This window comes from Astatotilapia calliptera, chromosome 8, assembly GCF_964374335.1.
Source record: "Astatotilapia calliptera chromosome 8, fAstCal68.1, whole genome shotgun sequence".
NCBI classification, from domain to species: domain Eukaryota; kingdom Metazoa; phylum Chordata; class Actinopteri; order Cichliformes; family Cichlidae; genus Astatotilapia; species Astatotilapia calliptera.
The window spans coordinates 14,995,164-15,020,068 of record NC_137429.1 but is presented as its reverse complement, the minus strand read 5'-3'; the positions used below and the strand labels follow the sequence as shown (position 1 = coordinate 15,020,068).

The window sequence follows — 24,905 nt, the reverse complement described above, 5'->3', positions numbered from 1 at the left end:
GCCCATCTGCTTTAAGGTTTGACGTGCTGTGCATTCAGAGATGATCTTCTGCATACCTTGACTTCAACAAGTGTCTTTCTTTCTTTGGTTACCGTCGCCTTCCTGTCAGCTTTTAGCAATCTGACCATTCTCCTCAAACCTCTGGTATACAAGGTATTTTTTAAATTACCACTCTCTAGATATTTTCTCGTATGGGCCATTCTCTGTAAACCCCAGAGATGTCAGGCCACTGTGTGTGGCACCAGAAACCATGCCACATAGTATGTCATTTAAATCACCTTTCTTCCCCTTTCTGGTGCTTGGTTTGAACTTAAACTGGTTATTTTCATTACTTTTACAAGTTTAAATGTGAGTGTATACATTTGGGTTTTTAATATTTTACAGACATATCAAGTCATCTAAAAGTAATCTAAAAAGCAAATAGTTATTGCTAAGAAGCACTGTTTTTGTATTGAATTGTAGTGGAGTACAAAACAAGTATATCAGCACTGTATCTAGTTACAGTGATTAAGAAAGGTTTCCACTATGATTATCCTTTAATAAAACTCAATTTCCACAGTATGTACTCAGTGAAAAGGGAACTTTATTACGAAAGTAAAGCAAACAAAGATATGCAGCTGTATTACTTCCAGCTTCATTGCTTTTTTAAACCCCCAAAAGAGACATTTTCACAAATCTTACCAGTCCTAGACAGTAAGGCTTCTAAAGTTTGACTGTAGACTGTAGTCCTTTTTGTACCAATTTAGATTTCATTTTGAATCATTGTCATGTCTGTCTCAAATAGCATTTTTATGCAACCACAAAGGCAGAAGTGAAAGTAGGACGTGACTCCACGAGCCCCATATATCTGCATGTTTTTCTTTTGCGTAGGGAAACACAGCGAGAAGCTCTCGGTTGGAGCACCATGATCACACATCCACATTGACCAGATGCTCATGCATAGTCAATGAGTACAAAAATCGCTGCTTCTCTACACTGTTAACTTCATGAACTGGACGATCATGTGAAATAAGAGATCATCTGGGATGTGGTGGTACAGCTCAACTGCGTTTTGGCCTCTTGACACAAATACAGCCATTTACATGCATGAACTATTAATAAATCTGCACCTTGGGGCTACTACTGCTTTGAAAGTATAATGTTAACTGGGAGTTTCTTGTACTATCCAGATGATTCAAACTCCACTAAAATGCACAAATAAACTGACTCAGTTTTGAAAAAGAAAGAAAAAATACCACAAGTAAAAAACCTATATATAGACATATATAATGTAATTCAGAATTTCATGAAAATATCAAAGACAAAACCTTACAATTCCAAAATATTTTGCACAACAGAAATTATGCCTGAATAGCAATGAGGAAATCAAGCAGATTTTTTAAAACATTTCCTTTTGATCAATATAAGGCATCATTTATTTGTGCTGCCATCTGTATAATGTGCCCACAGGCTCACTCTGGGCAGCATAGGTAAATAGTGCTCAGCTCTCCCTTGCAGAATCTCAATTGCTTTTCTTTCTTTACTTTTTCCATGACTCACAATTCGAGTGCATTTTATTGCCATGGTGTCCTATCTACTGTGATTCCAGAAGAGGGAAGGAAGAAAATTTACTTGTTTCTGTAACTCAAGAAAGCGTCCACCTGAAAAATGACTGTCTCAAGGTAATTTTTCCCTTGAAGGTTTCCCCTTCACTACACACTACAGAAATGTAATTTCATAGGTCTCTATTCATCAGACTTATGCTGTAAGGAACCACATGAATAGAATGACTCCACGTCAAGTTAATGCACCATTTTGCTGATAAGTCAAACTGTTATAGAGAAGAGGCAAATGAATACATATTTTTAGTTGTTTAGTTTTTCAGTTGTAATTATTTAAAATGAAATTTGTCTTTAAGAATATTATTTTTTGGAAAGTCTGTAAAACTTCAAATCACTGTTTTTTCTCAGCAACATTAAAGCTGCTATTATCAGTGGAAAATAGCAGCTTTGGTTATTTTTACGTAATTATTTGAAATTAGGAAAGGAAATAATCTGCCTTGATGAGACTATATGATTGCAGCTTGATTACATTTGATTCTAATGCGTCAGGTTTTCTATTCAAACTCTTTAAAACTGTGAATGAAAGTGTGCAGATACAGTAATGTTTCAAATCATTGAGAAGTGATAAGAAAAAACACAAAGACTGAAATCTCTTGTATTTAATGACCAGGACTGTGAAAACATCAGATCTGAAGGGACCACTTAACTGAGAAAATGAGGAATAGGCAAGATTTTGCCTTAATATCCTCAGATAATATCCAACGGCGACTCACATACTTGAAATGTACAATTCCCTTGTATTCTTCCATCCATCCATTCGCTTCCGCTTATCCTTTTAAGGGTCACGGGGGGCGCTGGAGCCTATCCCAGCTGTCACAGGGCGAAAGGCAGGGTACACCCTGGACAGGTCGCCAGTCTGTCGCAGGGCCAACACACAGAGACAGACAACCATTCGCACTCACATTCACTCCTAGTGGCAATATGGATTATCCAATTAACCTATCCCCACAAGCTGCATGTCTTTGGATGGTGGGAGGAAGCCGGAATACCCGGATGGAACCCACGCAAACACGGGGAGAACATGCAAACTCCACACAGAAAGACCCCGGCCTGATGGTGGAATTGAACTCAGGACCTTCTTGCTGTGCGGCAACAGTGCTAACCACCATGCTGCCCATGTATTCGTATTCCTATTTATTCTATTTATCCCTTTTGTATACTCTGTATTTATAGATGTGTATATATGGTATATTTCTGCTCACATTCTGTATATTCTGTCGGTGCTGTGCTATTGGAAACCGAATTTCCCGGAGGAACCCACCCGAGGGATTAATAAAGTTTCATCTAAACTAATCTAAGATTTTGATATAAACCCTTTTTTGATATAAAACCTCTTGGAGTCTGCAAAAGACTTGAGACTGTAATTGCAGCAAAAGGTGGTTCTACAAAGTATTGACTCAGGGGGCTGAATAATTACGCACACCCCACTTTTCAGTTATTTATTTGTAAAAAATGTTTGGAATCATGTATGATTTTCGTTCCACTTCTCACGTGTACACCACTTTGTGTTGGTCTTTCACGTGGAATTCCAATAAAATTGCTTCATGCTTGTGGCTGTAATGTGACAAAATGTGGAAAAGTTCAAGGGGGCCGAATACTTTTGCAAGCCACTGTAAAAGCTGATGTGTACCATAAATCAACGCATACGAGTGAGTATTTAAGGTTTGACACCATCATCCACTGGAGCAGAAACTGGGTGTCATCAGGACGCTACAACACAGAGCGAACACCATCCCCACAGACAGAGTGGCCAGGGAAGCAGAAGAACATCACATCAAGAAGGCCCTGAGTAAATGTGGTTAGGCACCTAAAGAAAGCTCCAGCCGATCGAGGAGAGAAGAAGGACAACTGCTGTTTACGTGAAACCAGGGATTCCTTTTGTGTCAAGGGTATCGGAACAGCTGAGATGGATTTTCTCTAAACACTAAGGTTGGGAAACCTACAGTGAGCTGAAACTGAAGAAGTCACTTGGATGAGTGATGAAATGTATCTCCCACTGAAAACGCTACGTCCAAATGAACAGAATCAACTTTTTGGGTGGCGTCTGAGCTTCTCTGGGAATTGCGCCCTAGCATCTGCATGTAATAAACATTTGAATTATTTATCACTCAATCAGCCACCACAGCACTTTCTGTCACACAGAGTTGTCACAGACTAACTCTGTGTGCTCAGCTCATCAGATTTAATTGCGTTGGAAGCAGTTTTATTTGATAGGATCCACTTGAACAAAGCTTGAAAATACTGACCCAATAGAGAATAATAAAGCCAATATCCTGTAGTGGATTGAAATTATTAGAGTTGAAAAGAAACGTTTCACATGGAACACATCTCATGTGTTGCAGTTTGGAGATAATCTTCCAATCTAAAAGATGTGAGGTTGATGGAAATCAAGAAGAGGATCTGAGACGTCAGAAAATATGCAAATTCTTCTGGAAATATGCAAATTTTCTGGGTCGTGAACAAATCTTTCTCGAGCCTCTCTTTGAAGATTACTAAATTAGCCCATATGGTATTTACTGGATGTGTTACTTAGGTAATCCAGAGGGGGAAGATAAATTATAATGACGAAGACTGCAAATTGTGTGAGTAGTACAAGGCCTTTTTAGATCAAAGGTTTTAGTGTTCCTCGGATTGGGATGGCGGAGTGGGCTTTTTTTGTGTCTTTTCTCCCATATCAAAGCCAAAACAGACAGGCAGTGATGTCTTTGTCACTCGCTGAAGGTCTCATCTAAATGAAGGAGCAGTGTGTGGGGGAGAAGCACAGAGGACTTTAATTTGATTTGAATAACAGTAGAACAATGTGCACCTTGAAACAAATTGAGTTTTCAGCCTTGCATGGATCAAAAGCAAATGAAGATCCACTCCTCTGAGTTACTGAATTTGTCACAAGAAACATGATAAAAAACCAAGCCTCTGAAGCTTGTAATGAAATGGCTCCCAGGCGTAGCTTTTAACCTAAAATATTTAGGTAATTGTTTTTTATTTAGTGCTCTTCATATCCAGATGCAGTCACACATTTAACAAGAGGGTCTTCCCCAAGCAGTGCTTCTCACTTATTAAAAGATCAATCAAATATTTATTAGACAAGCGCGCGCGTTACACAAGAGAGTTGAAAGTGCTCACGAATTTTCAGCCTTGAACTAGTTTGACAAAGACCATAAATGATTCTGTCTGCTTCACTAACTCTTCCCTGAATTTTGTAAAAGATTTAATAGTCCGTCATTCAACAGGAAAAAAAAACCCATGAAAAACTGAAGGACAATTATTCATTCAGAACTGTATTTGCTCCTGAGGTGCATCATCTGCTAATGTGCGCTGAGTGATTTTGCATTCACAGTGGTGGGATTGTAATTCAAAGGGTTTGAAAAAGTCTTGGTGGGAAAACCCAATTAGACTGCCAAGAAGGGGCATGTAATCAGATTCTGCCACCCTGTAATAGAGTGACAGGACTGGTAATAAGTCGGGCACACGGTGAGTGTTCCCTGCGAGCAGATTTTAGTCAGGGGTGCCCTGGGAAGCATGACTTGGTTCAAAAAGAGCACACAACATCCTCCCCTGCTAGTCTGATAATTATGAGATACACACTGTGCAGTTTTAAGACAGGAGATATTGTGTGAAATACATTCAAATCACATTTTATTGAACTAACCTGACAAAAAACTCCCAAAAAACTAATTAGTGAAATGAATAAATTATCACTGTTTTGACAGGCGGTTGAAAGTCATTTATTTATATTCAAATTATAAACAAAAAAATAAAACCATCCAAGCGAGAGATTTTTCTGCTTTTCTCCGTTACACATAACCCCAATCTCTTGAGATCACTGCAGATACGGGTTACACCAAGGTAATTAAAACAGGCCATAGTCTAAACTTTCTATTGATGCTTTTTAAGTGCAATTTTACACAGTTGCATAGTAGCAGCAGGAGTATATGTGCATACATCACAGAACTTGTTAAAGACCGGCTAATACCTGATTCAGCTGTGTCTGATATTTGTGTTCTCACATGTACCTCTGTCACAGAGGTAATCACCGAGCAGTAGTGACTCTTGAAAATACTGTAATGCAAACCAGAAACCGACTGCTCACCTTCAAGGGAAATTTGTCCATTACTGCGGAAATCGGCATCTTTCAAAAGCTGCAACTTTTATTTTTAAAAGTTAACAACTTAGAAAGTAGATAGAGGGTATTTGCAGACAACTTGGCACCCACTACAGCCACCCACAGCAGTTTGCTAGTGACTAAAGCAATCACATACATTTGGTGCAAACCAGTCCAGCGCCATATACCTACTGGGGGTTCACTGACTACTATTCATTAAATCTGTGTGACTGAGGCCTGAAGTTGTCATGTTTCTGTGGACATTCATGACAGGCACTGTTGCAGTGTGAGGAGCATCATTATTCCAGTGATTATATTACACAATCAATGTTTTTTCCACAGTCTTATATTAAGGCCTGTTGTGCCCCTACTTTACTGTTCCCGGTCAGAATCGACCAGTCCGTTTTAACTGCTCTTAAATTAGCACAATACCCATTTATCACCACCAAATTTTTATTCAATATTCTTTAGCTGTGAACAATGTCTCCAAGTGGTGTTTCACATGAATTAATAGAATTAGACATAAAATAACTGCAGTGAAAATACAAATAGACACTGAGAATGTATTACAAAATGAACATGTAATGTAAAAAACTAAATGGAAATAAATGGAAAACCAAAGACCAAACTCAACATGTGTGTGTGTTCATCCACATGAGTGGCATGTGACACTCAGATGAGAGTGGCCTTTGCAAACATAGGCATCACATTTGCAGCATCTCAGGCTTGTTTTGTTGTCTCTACGGGCACAGAGCTCACACCACTTCCTGTTCATGTCCTTGTTGGGGGAGAGCCAGAGCAGTGGCTGGGGCTGGGGCTTGCACCCTTTTAACCAGGCTAGCAGAGGCTGGTGTGGGGGGAATGTGCTGGCGCCGTTGAATAAGAGGAGTCACCAAAGCTTTCCCCAGCTCTGCTAGGAAAAGTCTCGTACTGAAATGCTATCTGTGATTTGAAGGTTGGGTCCATCCATCCTTCTTTATCTCTACTTTAATTTCAGGGCCCTCTTCATGTCCAGAAACCGGACCAGAACCTCTTTGACAGATAACCACTTGGTCAGACGCCTACTCATTGTGGTCAGAGTAAAAGGAGTGCAAGGCAAACACTCCAAACAGACCCCTATATATATGGGGTCTGTGTGAAGATGATGGAAGGTGTGGTTCACATGGGGGATAGGCACATAATTCAGTGGGTCGATCAGTGGATTGTTCAGTGGGTCGTGGGTTGAGTGAATTCCCATTCATTTCCTATGGAGGCAACACCACACCACAGATGTAACAAGGTTGATTAAAATACTCAAAGTTCAATGAAAGAGATGCTCATCACTTTTATATGTTCAAGTGCATAGTGTAGAGGATCCCATAAGGCCTTGAGGCAATCAGATGTAAAACACAATATTTATGAGTGTTATAAGTTGTAAATCGGGGCGATTTGACCGAATCACGACAGGAAGATTAAATCTGGGACTCTCCACCATTTGACCTTAGAACTGAAGAAGCTTCTCGGATGAGAGGTGAAACGTCTTCAAGCAATTTAAAGTCCAGATGCTTGTCTTTCCAAGATCCTTAGACTAGAAGCCACCCTTCTACTCGAATGATAGTTACCTTGAACGTCTACGTTGATGTAACACTGACAAAAGAAAGGAGGAGAGAAAAGACTTTTTGACAAATCCTGGTGTGAACAGGTCTCTTGACCCATATCAAAGGCACACGATTTGAGACACTGCACTAGGTCACCAAACCTCCCATGGTGGATACCTTTAATGCTCATTTCATTTCATTTAAGCCCTGTAAGAGACTTTGCTTGACCTTGGTGGTAGGTACACGGTGAAGGAAAATGGCATACGCTGTAGATTTCCCAATATTATTACACTGTTTTTCGATCTTATTATCTATCATGGCTCTGTGACTAGTTTGAAGTATACTGACCAAATGCAGTAGTTGTGCTAATTGGAGAGGTAAGAAGTCACTCTTTTGTGCCATAGTTTTCATAAAAGTAAAAAGTGAAGAGCAAAAACTACTCCAAATTATGCCCACAAATAATTTTGTAACAAATGTTCCTTTACACCAGAAGACAAGGAACACTCGGGTTTGCTTTGTAATCACGGATGGCCATCTCCCTCACTAACTGGAGACTAATGATATTCCCCCAAGTGCAAGTCTTGTCAGTGCATTAGCTGTTTTAGCATGCCCATCAGCTGCTGGCACTCTAGTCACAGATGGTCAATGTAAAGTGTAGAGGAGGATTATGTAAATGATAAATGGTAAGAATCAAAATTAAAGCAAATATATTCAATAAAATTTTTAACATTTTTTTTAAAGGAGGCAATTTAATTCATTTTTTTTAGTTTAACATCTGCATCTGGACAAAAGGAGTACTGTTACATTTAGTCAATGACTAAGGGTGTAATTAAAGAGAATTTCCATGTATTTTATCTGAAATTGTTAGATAATTATATTTCTTTTTTTATTTGTATTTTTTTTATTTTTGCTTTTTGTCATATGTTTACCTTTTGTGTGAAAATGAACGTGAGGAGGAAGAGGAAGGTTCTCTGGCCTTTTTCTTTGACGAATGAATTCTCTCTGATGAAAAAGAAAACAAAAAAACTAAACTGTACCAATAAAAGTATTGGTAGTATAGCAATTAGGAACAGTTTCTATAGTTGTGGTTTTGCATATAAATAAAAAAAACTAATTACTCTATAGCAGTCTTTCTTCATTCACATTAATCCAATTATTTTGTACTTTTCTTATAGTTCCTTTAAAAATTCTGCTGCACTGTTTGCTGTTTATTTTTAAGAAAAGAAGAACAGTGGTTTATATAATAATCTAAGAGGAGAGTTCAATAGTGGATGAATGATGCACACTTATATAATGCATAATAAAAATGGAAAAGACAAGGATAAGCCCGTACCCCTAAAACTACAGCATGTATGCCGCTTAAGACGGGGACATTTGGTTTTACCTGGAAATTACTCATTACTTAGTATGCATAATTTATAATTTCTTCTGTCCAATAAAAACTCATTATCTCTTCATAATAGTATTATAAGAAATATCAGTCAGTAAATAGTGGAGTTACACCCTTAGTCATGGGCTGTATTATAAAGTGATGCCATAATAATTATATAAATCAGTTGTAACTAGTGGGAGACATGTACAGTATCTGTTAGCTTGAAATCAGCTTTCCAGCCAGAGCACTGGAGAGTCAATAAGCACTACTGTATCTGCTGTTTTCTGAGTGATCACCACAGGGACTTGCAAGGTAAATAATGCAGAACTAATTGACTGAGCTACTCCCAACTGATTGGGGATGCCAGTGCCAGTGTAAAACACTGCAGAGGTCACTGCCATTGCCATGTGAGAAGAAGACATTTAATAGAAGCTGTTGCATCTTTTCAAAAACTATATTAGACATATATATAGGCCTAATGTGCCATTCTCTCTCAGGTTAATTTAAACCGTGACTGTGGTCCAGATTCATATGAGGTTTTTTCCCCCCTCAAATGCTGCTGGCTGTGCAGTGCTGCTGCTCTGCTCGCAGCTATTACCCTGAAACCAGAATAATCTGCTTGTGAAGTATGGTGAGAGGTGAGGTCAGCATTCATGGTGCAAGTGACTCATTTTCCTGCCTCACCAATTTGTCCCCAAACCATGCAGTGATTAACCTCACCCAGAGGCTGTAAATCAGACTGGCAGGCATTTAAGGCTCAGGGTGCATACGTATGCAGCTTCTGCTAGTGCTGCATCATTTCCCAGAAGACAGACTGGCATTGTGGCCAGTCTGGGACATGTGCACTCAACGTTTATGCGTTTGGCAGACTGGAGAGCCTGTTTGCTCAGCTGCTTTTTGGGCATTTTTTCCCTTGAAACTGGCAAATGTGTGAGACAGTGTTGTATTGGTTATTATTCTGCAGCACAAATAGCAAATCTGTTCCCAGTTTTGCAATCAAAGGCTTGTAGTCGTGACAAGATCCATTTCCAAAGACTGTCAAAGATAACTAAATGACCCAACTACCCCCTTTTTATTTATTTTACCTAATATAAGCTCTATGGGAGTGTGCCCCCAAGAGGGACATGGACCCCCTAATGATCCTCAACCTAATCACACGAGCCAAGGTGTGAAAACGGGTGTAGGTCACAATCAGCCAAGGTTTCAGGTGACCCCATTGTGAGACTTTGCCCCACCCTATCATGTGATGTCTTGAGGTCAAAAGTCCCAGGATGTGAATGGGCATTAAGGTGTCTGGGAAGGGATCTCTACACTGCATTATAGATGGCAGACAGTTGGTGTTGTAAGCCACCGCCTCTGTTCAAAGAGGATCATTCACAGTGGACATGGATGGCTCGCATGTTAAAATGCACAGCATGCATTTACGGTTTATGCTATGACAGAATGGCAGATGTGATGTTTTTAGGCTATAAAATGTGACTTTTGCAACCATATACAAGCAAACATTCAAGGTACAACTCATAAAAACACAAATCTTTCATAACCACTCTCATCACCATGGAGATACGAACATAAAACTTGACTTTAATGTCATGTGTGCTTGTTTGAAAGAAGCATTGCCTGACAGGGTAGGCTAAAGCACTAATTTACTTTACAATGAAATCCCCTCAACAGCCAAGCATTTTTGTGCATTACACAGACAGGCTTTTAAGTGGCACAATGAGCTCTTGTTCATTACCTGCGGACTGTACTTCAGATTTCTACCACCTGGTGTTGGTTTCCCCTTTAACCCGAGTCTCTCTGTGTATCACAATTGCAAAACCCAGTCCTAGAGACATCAAAATAAAAAACAAGTTTGATGATGGGTGGGCTCTGAAAACTCTCCAACACCGCTCCACACACACAAACTTTAATAGGTACATATTTATAGGTACACGTAAGCAAGAGAAGAACTTTTAAATGCATTGATCTCAAAATGAGATCCAACAGAGGCACAGGAAGTGAAAACAGTGGCTAATGTGACACGAAATATCTACACAGGAGATACTAAGCAGACATTCGCTGTCATTTGATGATTTCCAACACTAAGTGGATTTACTCTTTAACTGACTCACTTCCAGTTTTGCACGGAGACGCTGCAACTCCTTCGCTCTCATCAGTATTCACAGCGTCTCCTGTGTCCTGAAATGCACTTGATAAGACTTGCCACGCTCTAATTTACCATAGAGGGGAAACAGGCAAACGAAATTGCTCCTCAGAATATCATTCCCATGACAAATCAATATTCCAAGAAAAAGCCTGGTACTTTGATTTTTTTCTTTCTTTCCAAGATTGACCTTTTGAACTTTTAACAAAAAAGATGTGAAACCTGTTTGGATGCACAAAGAAATAAAGTGCTCAAGTGCAGCACACTGGCTAAGAGGCTGTTTACGAGTTTTTCAGTGTTTAATTCAGAAATTGCTGCAGTTTTAAAGAGCCTTTTGGTTTTAGGGTTGTGTTTAATTTGTTCCACATGATCAGCAGCTTATGACTTTAGTTTATAGCAAGTATTTCCTCTAACAAAAAATAATAATGAAAGATCACATCTACATAATTGCTGAATTCACAGTGCTTTTTATGAAATCCATAGCATCCTTCTCTGTGATAAAGCCACTGCAGAAACATTATAGTATATGCATGAAATAAGCCGTGTTTTTACACCTTTGTCCTCTCCTAAGGGTGTAAAGTGTTGTTTCACAGAGAGTGCAAGCTGTACAAAAACGAAGATTGAATGAGTATCATGTTTTTTATTGGTTTGTGTTCTCAACTCATATTTCAGGCCGCCTTTCACGACTGAGGTAATCACTCATGTCAAAGGTTCCTTCAGAGCTCAGGACAGTGTCAGCGAAATCTGTGACAGTCAAGACCTGTGATGTTTGCTGACTGACTTATCTACATCCACACAAATTAAAAAAATTTCGTTTTCTCTCCGTTTTGGCCTCCCGTCCACACTGAGACGGCGTTTTCACTCATTGAAAACACAGCATTTACAAAACGCTTTCGAAAACGCATACATTTGAAAATGGTGCTTTCGTGTCACAGTGTGGACAGTGAAAACGCAGACCTTCTAAAACGATGACGCATGTCAGTCATATGATGCAGTCATGTGACCAATAAAACTAGGATAGTGGAGGGCATTATGCAGCAGTTGTTTTGTTTGCTCTGATTTATGACAGTCCTATTAAAGATTAATATCAGTCTGTATGTGCTCCAGATAGCTTTTCTTCAAATTCTTTAATTCTCACTCACTTTTGCAACTTTGTACTTTTGGGTTACTCGCAGCAACAACTCCACCTCATTGTTAGTCCATTTAAAAAACTCAGTGCTTTCCTCTACATTTTGTAAATAAACGGCAGACAGAAATGAGGCGGGTCGAATCTTCTTGCGTTTCACGCATGCGCAGTACTGGAACGTAACCATTTCAATGTGGACGCGCAACTCTGTGAAAACGCCTGAAAACGCTAGTGTGGACGCGGAGCGTTTTCTAACGAAAACGCCGTTTTCAAATCTATCTGGGCTAGTGTGGACGTAGCCTTAGCAAACATCACAGTTTGCTAAGTCTATGACTTCGTCCTGTGGTGTTGTTACTCGTGTTTAGCAAGTATGTCATCAACACTGTGACAGTTTTGTGAGTCCCTGGTTTTTTGCACACATTAAGGATGAACCTTTTTGGAGTTTTTTGGTGCCTCCAGTTCTAACACACTAAAATTAAACTATTTAAGGGAAACTTTACATTAAAAATCATATAAGTCTAATATCAAACGTCTCTACAATAACCAGAGGTTTTTATTTTGTTTCCAGATGTGTTGCACACTCAGTCTCCTACCTAAGTCCAACTGCGTGTCAAGATGAGACGCTTAATTCTTAAAGACAAAAATGAAAATAAATTCATACTGACACTTGAAGCACTTTGCTGAGAGTAAAGATATGCGTTTAAATGGAAGTAAAAGCGACCAGACCAACTACACCGCTCTGCATCCTCACTTTCTGACTGCTGAGACTGTGTGTGTAGACAGGTTACATTCATTTTCATTAAGAACGGACAAATTACGTTTGGGAGGGACTTAATCAGATTTTGTGTTCTGTGGAAGTCTGTGGTTTCTTATACAACCTTGTGTTCCATCAGCTGGGTGAAATTTTTAGATTTGATTACTTGATTGATTTGATTACTCTGATTTAATCAACAGAGTAACTACTAAGAAAATTGCTGCAGCTTGTTAAGACTGTCCTTGACTAGGGCAGGTAACAGAAGGAAATTTATGAAAGTGGTTTTTTTAAAAAGCAAAAAAAAAATCACGTCTTTTCATATTTATTGCCAATTCTTGATATTTGATCACCTTCAAAGACCAAAAACTAAACAGATTTATTAAAATTCTTTGACAATGAACTGTTCACAAAGTGAAAAGCAGAAGGAGAGATTTAAGGATGTTTTCACGAGCGGGATAATTTGATTGTTGTTGATCGTCTTGTCCTCAGGTGACCTCGAGTCTATTTACTGTAAAACTGTTCAAAGACACAAGTTTTTTGTGTGTGTTTCAAATCTGATCAAAAATTACATTTCTATGATGACCTGAAATCAACCTCAGAATCACAAATTCATAGTAATGCAGTACTGCGCAAAAGTTTCTTTAAATTTGTTTTCCAAGCAGCAAGACTTTCCCGTCATATTTCAAAAGTGGTTTCGATAAATAGTTCTTCAGACTTATTTTTAGTCAAACCCTCATAAAAAGCCGACTCTAATCAAGGGATGAAAAAATGTCATTTCTGCATATTGTGGGGGCTGCATTTCTGCCAGTGGTGTTGAAAATCTTAAAATTAATGAAATCATAAAGGCACAGAATTACCGGTAGATTTTGATCAACACTGCAGTACCATCTGGAAAGCATGTGATTGGGAACAACTTCATTTTTGAGCATAATAGCGATCCCAATCACACTACCAGTGCCTGGATAGAAAAACACTCTTAGTCATGGATTGGCCTCCCCTGAGTGAGGACTTCAACATTATTGGATCAGTGTGAGATCAGAAAAAGGAGGGCTTTGAACGTTTTTCAAGAAGCCTGGAGAGCCATTCCTGAAGGCCGCTTAAAGAACTCACAAGAACGCGTAACTAAGAGAGTTCAAGTTGTCTTGAAGAATAAGGATGGCCATGTTAAATATTGACTTTGAGTTCATTAGAACTATACAAACTCTATTTTGCATTACATACTATACATATACACATTCCAATAAATCGCGGCATTAGAAAATTATGCCTGCTAAAAATATATATATATATATATATATATATATATAAAACCTGGTGCATGTTTTTTGTATGTTTTGTTTTCTTAATCAGTAAGAAGTGTTAAATTCTATGTAATTATTTCATGTGTGAACAAAAGAATATGGGAAGATTACAGACACAATGAGCAAGTGATTATTTGAGACAGTGTGATGCAGCATGGGTAATCATGTATAGAAAAAATGAATTATGGTAGTGTAGCATTATTGAAAATCAAACAACATGCAGTGCACAAAAGCAAGATTCTTAAGATAGCAGTGCACCATGGGGAATTTGCTCATTTAGTAATAAGTCACATAGCTCTCCTATGTTGCTTCTGAGGTTACTGCCAGAGGTGGGACCAAGTCATTGTTTTGCAAGTCTCAAGTAAGTCTCAAGTCTTTATCCTCAAGTCTCAAGTCAAGTCTCAAGTAATGTCAGGCAAGTCAGAGTCGAGTCTCAAGTCACTGGTGTAAAAGTCCGAGTCAAGTCACAAGTCTGAAACTTTGAATTTCAAGTCCTTTCGAGTCATTCAAAAAAACGAAAAAAAGCATGTTGCAGTTATATGCTAAATGTAAATATTAGACCATGTAATTTTTAAATCTGTGTTTTTCTCAACACATGACAAAATAGTGAACTTAGAAAATATACACAAATTGTGAAATTGCACCTCTTTAAAATGCAGCTCAATTAAACCTAGCTCCAAGAATAATTTTCACCGACAGTTCTGAGATAAGCTGCATGTTATTCTTGGATGCGGTTGTAGGACCAGCTTTAAAATCGCATGACAAAAATATCATACACATTAAAAAAAAACTGCATCACCAACGTAGCCTGGACAACATTTGCTAGTTAGATGAAGTCAGCTATCTCATCGTAGCATATTTATATGCATATTTATAATTATACGGTTCTTGGAGTGAGTGCATACACTCATGAAGTTTAGTAACTTCAGGTCACTGCAACAAGCCCAGGTACAGTGTACCAACGGATGGGTGCAGGACCTTGAAATGCACCGTGTAGAACGAAAGACCATCGTACATATCATAAGTTTACCAGTCTCACAAATCGTCGTCATAAATACACATTCCTTAACCGTTTATTAATAGGACCTTTGAGCTCAACGATAATTAATTAGTAGTGGAAATAATTTCTGGTAGCATCACAGAAATGTAGCAGTGACAATAATATTGTATGCTGTAATCCTACTGGGCAATTAGTGATACAAAAAAACCTGTTTTATCCTGTGAATAAAAGTATATGTTTTTGTCAATGTACCATAATAACAGAAGCGAAACGCAATATTGTGTCAGGACAATTCACTATTTATGCACAATAAATAAAGGAGCATAGCGCGACAATTTCTGTTCAGCGCCAGACTTGCTTGTAACCTATATCACCAATTATGTTAAGAAAAATGACGCATTAACTACAACAGCAGACTGACCTGTGTGGAAATGCTTGGAGCAGAGTAACCTGTGAGCTGGAGTGTTCTAGGACGTTATATTTGATCTTTGAATGGCTGCAATCCAGGCCATCCGTCGCGTCTTTGTTACTTCGGAAACATGGCTCGAACAATTTCTCTTCAACGACGTAATCCGATAACAACCGATCTCTTTACCCGTCGGCTTCCCGTGGCTGTCATGCGACCGGCTATTGCAGTTAATAATACAACAGCTTCTTGACATTTTTGTGTTTCTTTTTATTGCTGTATAACTGATTTCAATTGAAAGTCTGTGTGCGCTAGTACCTCTTGCCACGAGTTCCCAGAATCCTTTGCGGTTCTACCCGTGAATGACGTCACATTTTCAATCTCTATATAATATGCATGTTAAATTTTATATTTGGGGTAAAATATCAAGTCTTTTCAAGTAAACCGGTTCAAGTCCAATTCAAGTCCCAAGTCATTGGTGTAAAAGTCCAAGTCAAGTCACAAGTCTTAGAACATTTTTTCAAGTCAAGTCTAAAGTCATAAAATTAATGACTCGAGTCTGACTCGAGTCCAAGTCATGTGACTCGAGTCCACACCTCTGGTTACTGCTCCATGTGCATTAAGCCAACTACATTATGTGATATATGAAATGATATATAAGGACTGCTCTGCAACAACTAGCCAGGATTCAACTAGTATAAGGATGTTACCATAGGAGATCATCAGCCTACATACAAACTGATTCCTCCAGGTCCTGCTATTTCTGGGCACTTAGTTCAAAAGTTATTTGAAGAGAAATCTAAATGCAATAATCACTTAAAATATTGGCCTTGAAACATTGCATTAACCCTTTAAGCCTTTGTTAACCTGTTAAAAGCTTTTTTCTTCTGGCAGTTATATGTCTGTCATCATCTTTACTGGTAAAATATTCAGATTTGATGAAAGTTATCACTATTACAAGTGCAGGACTCAAATGCAGGACTCTGAATGAAAAGTCAAAAGGTGGTTTATTTAAACAGGTGTCACCAGGTGAGATATATACATATATACAGTGCTGGGGGGAGGACCAGGGCAACCAGGGGAAGGTCCAAACTCCTCTTCACACAGTCTGTGACTCACGACAGTCTACACACTAATCCAGTCCAAACTCACGCTCACTCACTCAGGCCAAGTGTGGGAGCAGTCACTGATAATGGACAGCAGGTGAGTAATTATTCATCATAGGTGACAGGTGAAGAGGCTGCACAGGTGAACACTGAGGTGGGGACCAGGGCCAGACTCTGCCCTGGCGGTGAGGATTAAAGGAGAAACAACAACAAACAATCCAGAAAAACCTGGGAACATGACAAAGTGTTGTGTATTTTCAATAAAAAAAGAAAACAAAAGAAAACAAAAAAACAACTGTAAAATAAGTCTTTGTATGAGGGGAAGATGTTGCAGGGCCATCTGTTCATAAGCATGTCTAACCACATTCTTCAAAAGAAAAAAGAAACAAAGACGGACAAAGACCGAGCTGTACTTCTCAGGTGGTAAGAGACAGTCTGACTAGACTTCTATTGTAGGTAGAAACAGCGCTGATGTGCATCCGTCTATATTGCAGCTTTTATAGTCTCATAGTTTTGACCAGGGAGATGATGCCAGGGTTTCAATCCATCTAGAAGTTGAGAAAGTTCATGCCAGAGGGACAGAAATGAGTGATTACACGTATTAAGTGAACTGAAACAGTGCAAGGTTATTTGTGATTTCCACCTTTATTCAGATGGGTTTTTTTTTCCTATGCTGGGTGAGCTATAACAATCTTTTCACAACAACTTTGTTTTTTACAGAGATGTGAGAACGGGTCAAATGAAGCCACAACCCAGGAAAAATGAGAATCTGAGAGGCTTAATGAATAACATGGGGTCAGACTCGGAGGCCAGTCTGGAAGTAGTTTTCCGAAGAAAAAGCACGACTTGCTCCTAAAACTGAAGGAGCACTACTTAATCTTGACTCATTCAAGCACTCTTCTTCAAGGTCGACAAGTCACACATGATTTGACTGATTTAGCCACAGTTCCAAAGGCTTTTGTATGTTTTTTGTGATGAAAAAACCCATCTGTTTTCTTGTGAAGCGAATGTGAGATAAGATTTAAAGATATATTTTATTTATTGCAAAAATAGGGAGATTATGCTGTCACAGCAGCCAAAACATTAAACACTTCTTTACTGTCTCATTGCACAAACAGCCTTTGCTAAATAAAAACCACAGTCTGCCGATCGTATGGGGAAATTTCTAGAATTTTGGTTGCAGTGAATTTGTGCCTCAGCTTGACCTTCTAGATGTGCTCACATAGCATATTTCCATTAGTATTTCAAGGTAAAAATCCCCCGGTTCAGCGAAAAGAATGAAAGGTCGTCTTACCCGTAGGCTCGGAGACAGTTGGTGATTTCTGGTCAATATTCATGTCCCATAAGCTGATGTGCTGCAGCATGCTAATAACTTCATCGTTATACCAGGGAGCAAGCAGACCTTATGACATCCTTGAGAAAAGCTGCTTTGGCAGACAGGACAAGGCAGGAGAAGATCGGAAGACTCTGAAATATAAACACAATGTAATTATATATATATTTTTTTTTTATTTCATTTATAGATTTTTAATTTATTTATTAGATTTGAAACAGAGAGTTTCAGAGAGTTGCTGATTCCTTTGTAGGGTAAGATTTAGTTTGGGAACATGTTTAGAAGTGATGAGGTAATTGCCATTACGAGAATTGAAAAACAAGAAGCAGAGGCACAGACGGGGAAGACTAGAAACACTTACAATGCTTTCAAAATTCATTTGTTGGATTGTTAGAAATCCTAGCAGTATTTCAGTTACAAATTTCTGCATCCCCTTGAGCCGAGAAGCTAGCATGCTTAACCTCAGGTTTGTACTGGCTTATTTGCAATCAGAATATTAAAATATTAGATTTTACTGATTAATTCCTTAAGTATAGATGCACAGCAATTTATCCTCTTTAAAGGTGAGGTATTCATATACCCAAGAATCTGGAAAACCAAACTATAAGAGAAAAAGCATAAGCACAGTGCATGTGCTGTAGCATATAAATATTTAAAAAGGCACATATATGCTTCTTACACAACGCTGGGTGAGAGGTGTAACACAAGACGTCTCCACTCTTCTACCCTTAAGGCCTGAAACAGCTGAGGCCACGGGAAACAGATTAAACCAGAGATATTAAAAATGGAGACATTTATACTAAATACAAGAAGTGCTGTTTAAAAATGGATTACCCATAAAGACATGTTCCTTTGTAGCTTTGGCCCCGAGAAAGAAAACGTGTTTTGCTGAGAGCTTAGAGCCAGCGGTGCTGCTCTGGCCCTGTAGGAGATAACAGAAGATTGCTCAGGCGAATCAGCGGGTACAGCACCATTTCAGCTGACACTGGTTTTGTCTCTTTCTGTCAAGAAAATCTATTTGTAAGCTCATTGCCAGATTTCTGCGAGGTCCTAAGGTGAGGTGTAGAGTAGGATGTGTCGGTGTAGTCGGGGTCACTGCCTTTGAGAAGCTCTAATACTTCCGTCTGATAAAGCGAGTGACTTGAACTGAAACAACAACATGAGTCAACCACCAGCGCTGAAGTTGCTACTGCAGTGTCTGTTGTACTACGGAAAACAAAAGAAAGAAGGATGTACTCCTTCACGCAATTGGTTTGGTGCTATGTTTAACTGCTTAAGGTAATTTGAAAAGCATTCACCTTTAGATTTCTTTGCATAACACCTTTCAAGTTGCTTCTGAGTTTTCTTGTGCTCCCAGTTTAGCTTCTTGTCTGCTAGGTTCCCTTTTGTGCCTTTTTCTTTGTGTCTCCTATGAGACTCTGTCTTGTCGTTTGTGTTTACACATGTCTTAGTCATGTCTTTGTGTTTCGTCTCCCTCTTTGGTTTCCATGCTCGTACATCCAGGTGTGTTCTCCTAGACCCCTCTCTCTCCGTTTCCCTCCATGTCTCTCATTCCCTCTCCCCCGCCCTCTGTGTCTAAATCTTGTCACTGTTTTGTCTTCCTTACCGGTTTTCCTCTTCCTCTCCGTGTGTTTCACCTTTTGCCTCCCTGTTTGTTTATCCCCGCTCATGTGTCAAGTTTGAGTCTTTGTGTACTTCCTGTTTTACTTTGGCAGTCTCGTGTCCGGTGTGTTCAGGTGTTGCTTCCTCATGTCTTGTCATGTTTAACTCGTTCCTGCTGTGTTTCCCGTGTGCTTCCACTTCCCTTGTCACCTTCGTGTGTATAACTGCAAAGCTCTCCAGCGGGTAGTGCGGTGCTCTGAACGGATAATTGGAGGTGAGCTTCCCTCCCTCCAAGACATCTACAGGAAGCGGTGCCTGAGGAAAGCGGGGAGGATCATCAAGGACTCCAGTCACCCCAGCCATAAACTGTTCAGACTACTTCCCTCAGGAAGGAGGTTCTGCAGCATCCGGTCCCGAACCAGCAGACTGAGAGACCGCTTCTTCCACCAGGCCATCAGACTGCTGAACACGTCATAGACACCTCACACAGCAAATCCAGCATGTCCAAATTAACACTGTCGGATTTGATTTCAACACTATTAAAGTGTCTATATGGGTCCACACCAGAGAGTGTTAATTTAACTCTTTTTGGTACGTTAACTCTGATTTAGTGTTAAACACCAAATCTGTCTGGAGTTGATAATTTAACACTTGGTGTTAAGAGTTTATATATTAACTCTCAAAGAGTATTTTAGTTTAACTACGTAAGAGTTATCTTCTAATTCATTCTAAAAAGCGGGAATTTTACTGTTCTGAACTTCTAGAAATTTCTTTTGGAAATAAACATTTACTAAAAAGATGCAATGGTTTTTGAAAAACATTTATTCTGAACTGTGCACCACAATTTCAAAACATTTTCTGAAAGATGTAACAGTGTACATGTTCTCACTTTCATTAGAATTTTGTTTATCAAAAGGTCTGACATGGTAAATGCAAATAACAGCATTCTCATCACTTATTTCTTCAATACAATATGCATGTCCTTCATTCATCCCTTTGTGGAACTTCAACGCACTTCTGCTCTCCCCCATATTCCATCTTCACAAGCATATCCTGTGCGGAGATTGAATAAAAATTAGTTGACACTAATTAATAGCACAAATAATCCAGTAAACAATTGCAGCACAGTAAAAAAAAAAAAAAAAAGGAATCCTCTTTGAGCCATTACTTGTGTAAAGTATTTTCCCAAAAGACACAGGCAACAGGTAATACTGAACTAAATGTAAAACCTCAACCTTTTTAATTTTTACCTAAACCGTGTGCACAAAACTCTGGAGGGATCTATGCTAACGTAGAATCCAGTCAGGAGGTCTGCTACTGCTGTTTGCTCGTTTTTTTTTTTTTTATGGGCGATCGTTTTCAGGCTTCAAGTAGCACCATTATACCAACATTTCACATTCTAGACATTGTTTTAGGTGTATTTGACCAAAAGTTTGACTGAAAATTCACATGCAAGCTTTTTTTCAAGGCTGTGGTATTTGCCCGCAGACAATACCTTTCAGCTAGCTAAAACAGAATATTATGCTATCAGCGAGCAACATGGCTAATGCCTTTCACACAGCTTTGTCTCAACTCCAAAGAGCCACAGAAGTAAAAGCTCATAATAATAATTGAAACAATCTTTGAAAAAATGACTTACCAAGCATGGCAAACAACTCAAATATGTAGAGCAAAATGTTCTGAAACAGCTTCACTTCAGCTTCGATTGGAGCCGTGCTGGGGGCGGAGTCTGTGAATTTACTCTATTGGTGTCATAGCCCCTGTAGGAGTTCAGAGTTAAGAGGTCAAGAGTTAATGTTTCCATTGTAACACCAGATTTGACAGAGAAACACTCATTTTTAACACTCGATTTTAACTACTATCATTTTACACCTCAGAGTTACATTAAAAGAATGTGACTCTGCTTAGAGTAAAATTAACTCTACTTTTGCAAGAAGACTATTAACACCAAAACATTTAACACTTTTGAATTTGCTGTGCACCTTCACTACTGGAACTTTAACATTATGCACTCCATACTGTACAGTAATGCCACTGTTTTGCACATGTCTCAACTCTGTATATTTTTATATATTTTATTTATTGTTTACTCTATTTAATTTGTAAAATATGTGTACACACACACACACACACACACACACACACACACACACATAGAAAAATATTAGTATACACATCCAGAAATGCATATACTATTATATATTGTACATATATTTATTAGTTTCAGATGTAGCCATTCTTGTATTTTGCTTGTTTACATTATTGTATTTGCACAACTCTGTTGCTTGTGAAGCTCGCACACAAGAATTTCACTCACATGTGCTGTACCAATGTACCTGCACATGTGATGTGACAATAAAAGTGATTTGATTTGATTGTGCCTGTTTCCCTGTGATCGTTGTCAGATCATCTTGTGTCTCCTTGTCTCATGCATTCAGGTATTTCCAGACATTCCAGGTATTCTAGGCTTCATGCATTTGTTTTTTTTCCAGTTTAGGTTTTATGTTAGTTTTTCCTCTAGTTGCTCCCCTCGTTTGGTTTATGTTTGTGTATCAAGCACCAAAAAAGCCTGATTTTTTTGTTAAGTTCAGTCTTGCCTTAGTTTGTGTGCATTTTGGGTCCACGCCACACACCGGCCACCCAGCCATGACAGTCAATCACAGGGCTAATGGTGAATTTATGATTCTGCAACATAGGTGCATCTTCATCGTAAACCCTTCTGAAACCCTAAAGCATGTCTTTTTTTTCTACCACTACATTTTTCCTAATGGACGGGAAGAGAATAGATAAGTTCAAAGAGAGATTCACCATCTAGTTCTCTGTTGGCAGACTTGCAAAGCATTGCAAATGAACACAGGTGAAAGAACCCATTTGTGCTGGCCTTGTCAATGGTGCCAGACAACAAAAAGTGATATCATGTTCACTGGGGCTTGTTGTTTCGGCCAGTCGTGCACCTCTCAACTTTTGTAACTATACAGTTTAGCCATTGCCACTGCAATTGGACAATGAACGGGTTTGAGGCATGGCTGTGTGAGCAAGTCTGCTTGCACAGACATTTCATGACAGAACAGGGATTCCCAGATAGGCCCTCAGGGAGATTTCTGAAATAGTGCTGGAGAAGATAGACAAATAGACGAAAGCACCACGGTCACATAGAGTATAAAAGAATGTGGTCATGGGCTCTGCATAGAGGTAACATTTTAGATGTTAACCAAACGAGCACATCTTCGGACTGTGGTAGGAAACCAGAGCAGTTCAACATTAGTAAAAGTTAAAAAGTGCAGCACAAACCAGAAATAGTGAAGGTTAGCTAAAGTCACTTAAACTTTAAATTAAAAGTGATGCCTTTTGAAACATGTTGGCAGCAGCAGCTTTACACTTTTTACTACAGCTGGGAGATTACCTGACTGTAGCAATATGCTAGCAAACAAAGTAAACACAAAGAGGTTTTTACTAACAGCCATCAACCTCCAGCAACCACGCACATTCGACAACTGGTAATTGTCAGATAGTGGGCGGAGCAGTCTCTGTGTCACTGGGGCCTCATTCTTTTGATCCTACACTGATACACAAGATTGTCACACATGCAAAATGACGAATGAGTTAACATTGCATGGTTAAATGCTGCATGGCAGGAAAACCTCAACATGGAAAACACTCAGGCTTGACTGTTTGCTCTCCATGCAAAAATAAGCTCTCAATGAACAGTAGACAGACATCTAATGATAAAATATAACAAATACATAACACGTTGTTATGAAAATAAATGTCCAGTGAATGGGTGATTGACATTTTAGCCTAATACTGAGGTTACTTTCAAACTTTAAATGAAGCTGCCTTCATGGAACCTCTCAGCTCTTGTTCAGACAATTGGTTTATTTGAACAGAGCAGCAGAGAGGTGCAATTATCCAGTAATTATAAAACATTATGCTCTTTGGGGTCATGTGAATGACCTGGTCCTTCAAGCTAACTGGACAGCATATTGTCCAAAGAAGACATAGTAATCAGCCTGGGGGCACCGTCACACAATACAGGTCTGAAGCAATTTACTAGAATTTAGGAGATCCATTAGTTAAGTAGTCAACTAAACAAAATGAGCCACAGACCTGCGGTTTAATAATGAGATGAATGTTGACACTGAATAGCCTACAGTTAATAATGCTGCCAAAATGAAAATGGAGTGCACAAAGCATTCCCAGCTGATATATGTATTCAGCCAGTTCTTCATTTATTATTAAGTAGTATGAGCATCAAGGGTAAATTATATAAGATTACAGTCCAGTTATGGGAGCTCAAGAGGCATGTAATTTGTTTAGATACCACCAGATCCCAAAATTCTTCACCACATGAGCGTAAACAACCTAATGAGGAGTATCGCTTTAAATTTAATGTTTTGCTCTTACTCAGAGGAATATTTTGAAGCTAGGGAAGATAAGGATTTGTTCCGAATGCATCAGTGATTAATTAAACAAAAGAATCAAGGCCTGTGTCTTTATAAGACGCATTATTGGAGGAGGCTGGGCTTAGCAGTGCTGCTGCTGCACAGCAGGAGCGTATTGAAAGTAAGCACAGAGGTCTGGTCTTATATGCAAAGCATACACTCCCTGAATAGCTACATACGCACATGCTCTCTCATCCAGAACACATACTGTACATGCACACAAGCTTTGCTCTCAGAGGTTAACTCGCAACCACTGTTCATTCATGCATGTATGAAACATATTGTTTATCAAGGAACAGTGCCCATGCACCATCTTTAACTGTAAACACTTATAGTTCATGCAGATCCACACCTGATCTCACACTCTTCCCGTTTGCTGCTGGAAGCCGCAATGAATGAAACATGAATTCTACAGTTTCCAAGCTCACTGTTCATTTCTGAGTGAAGCATGCCTCATTACTTCATTTGGCCTCACAAAGAAAACAGTGATATTCATCATCTCTTACTGAGAGATTCGCTGTGTCTGAGAAGTGAACAGCTAAATGGAGTTTCGGACTCAAGCTGACCTTTGAACCTTGATGTTTACCTGCTGAAGGTTGGAGGCAAAGTGATGACGTCTCTCTGTTGTCTTCTTCGTGTGTTACTCATCCATAAACACAGTGCTCATTAATAATGTAACAGGTGCACAGTGTGCTTGGCTTAGCTGAGGGCTTATACCAAACTGTCAATATTGCACAGATGAAGCCCTCTCCATGTGCATGTTGGGATTTCTGGCTTTGTGAGCCTCTCTATGTATGTCTGTCTAATCCCAACCTTTAAAAAGTCTTTCCAAAAACCGTTTTTACCCTCAAAGTCCACTATGTACGGCCTTACAAATACATAAAATACACATGCACACACACACACACCGAATAACCTGGAGATCGTACATCTTCCCTGTTCATGCTTGTCACAACTGTTTAGTGTTGTTTGTCACAGACATTAAAGCCCTAATCCATGAAGTTGTTGTATGTTTGTTTCACTACATACTAATATTT

The 24,905-nt window shown here is 39.1% G+C and overlaps 2 long non-coding RNA genes across 2 annotated transcripts; both read right to left on the bottom strand.

The window, feature by feature from the left end:
- Nucleotides 1–16,373: 16,373 nt before the first annotated feature.
- Nucleotides 16,374–18,796, bottom strand: LOC145430404 (uncharacterized). The gene is made up of 4 exons (XR_013910971.1): nucleotides 18,659–18,796; nucleotides 18,504–18,568; nucleotides 17,786–17,958; nucleotides 16,374–17,039 (listed from the first exon to the last, which is right to left on the bottom strand). It is a non-coding gene; the product is annotated as an uncharacterized LOC145430404 (long non-coding RNA).
- Nucleotides 18,797–20,230: 1,434 nt separating this feature from the next.
- Nucleotides 20,231–21,190, bottom strand: LOC145430403 (uncharacterized). The gene is made up of 2 exons (XR_013910970.1): nucleotides 21,066–21,190; nucleotides 20,231–20,479 (listed from the first exon to the last, which is right to left on the bottom strand). It is a non-coding gene; the product is annotated as an uncharacterized LOC145430403 (long non-coding RNA).
- Nucleotides 21,191–24,905: the final 3,715 nt, after the last annotated feature.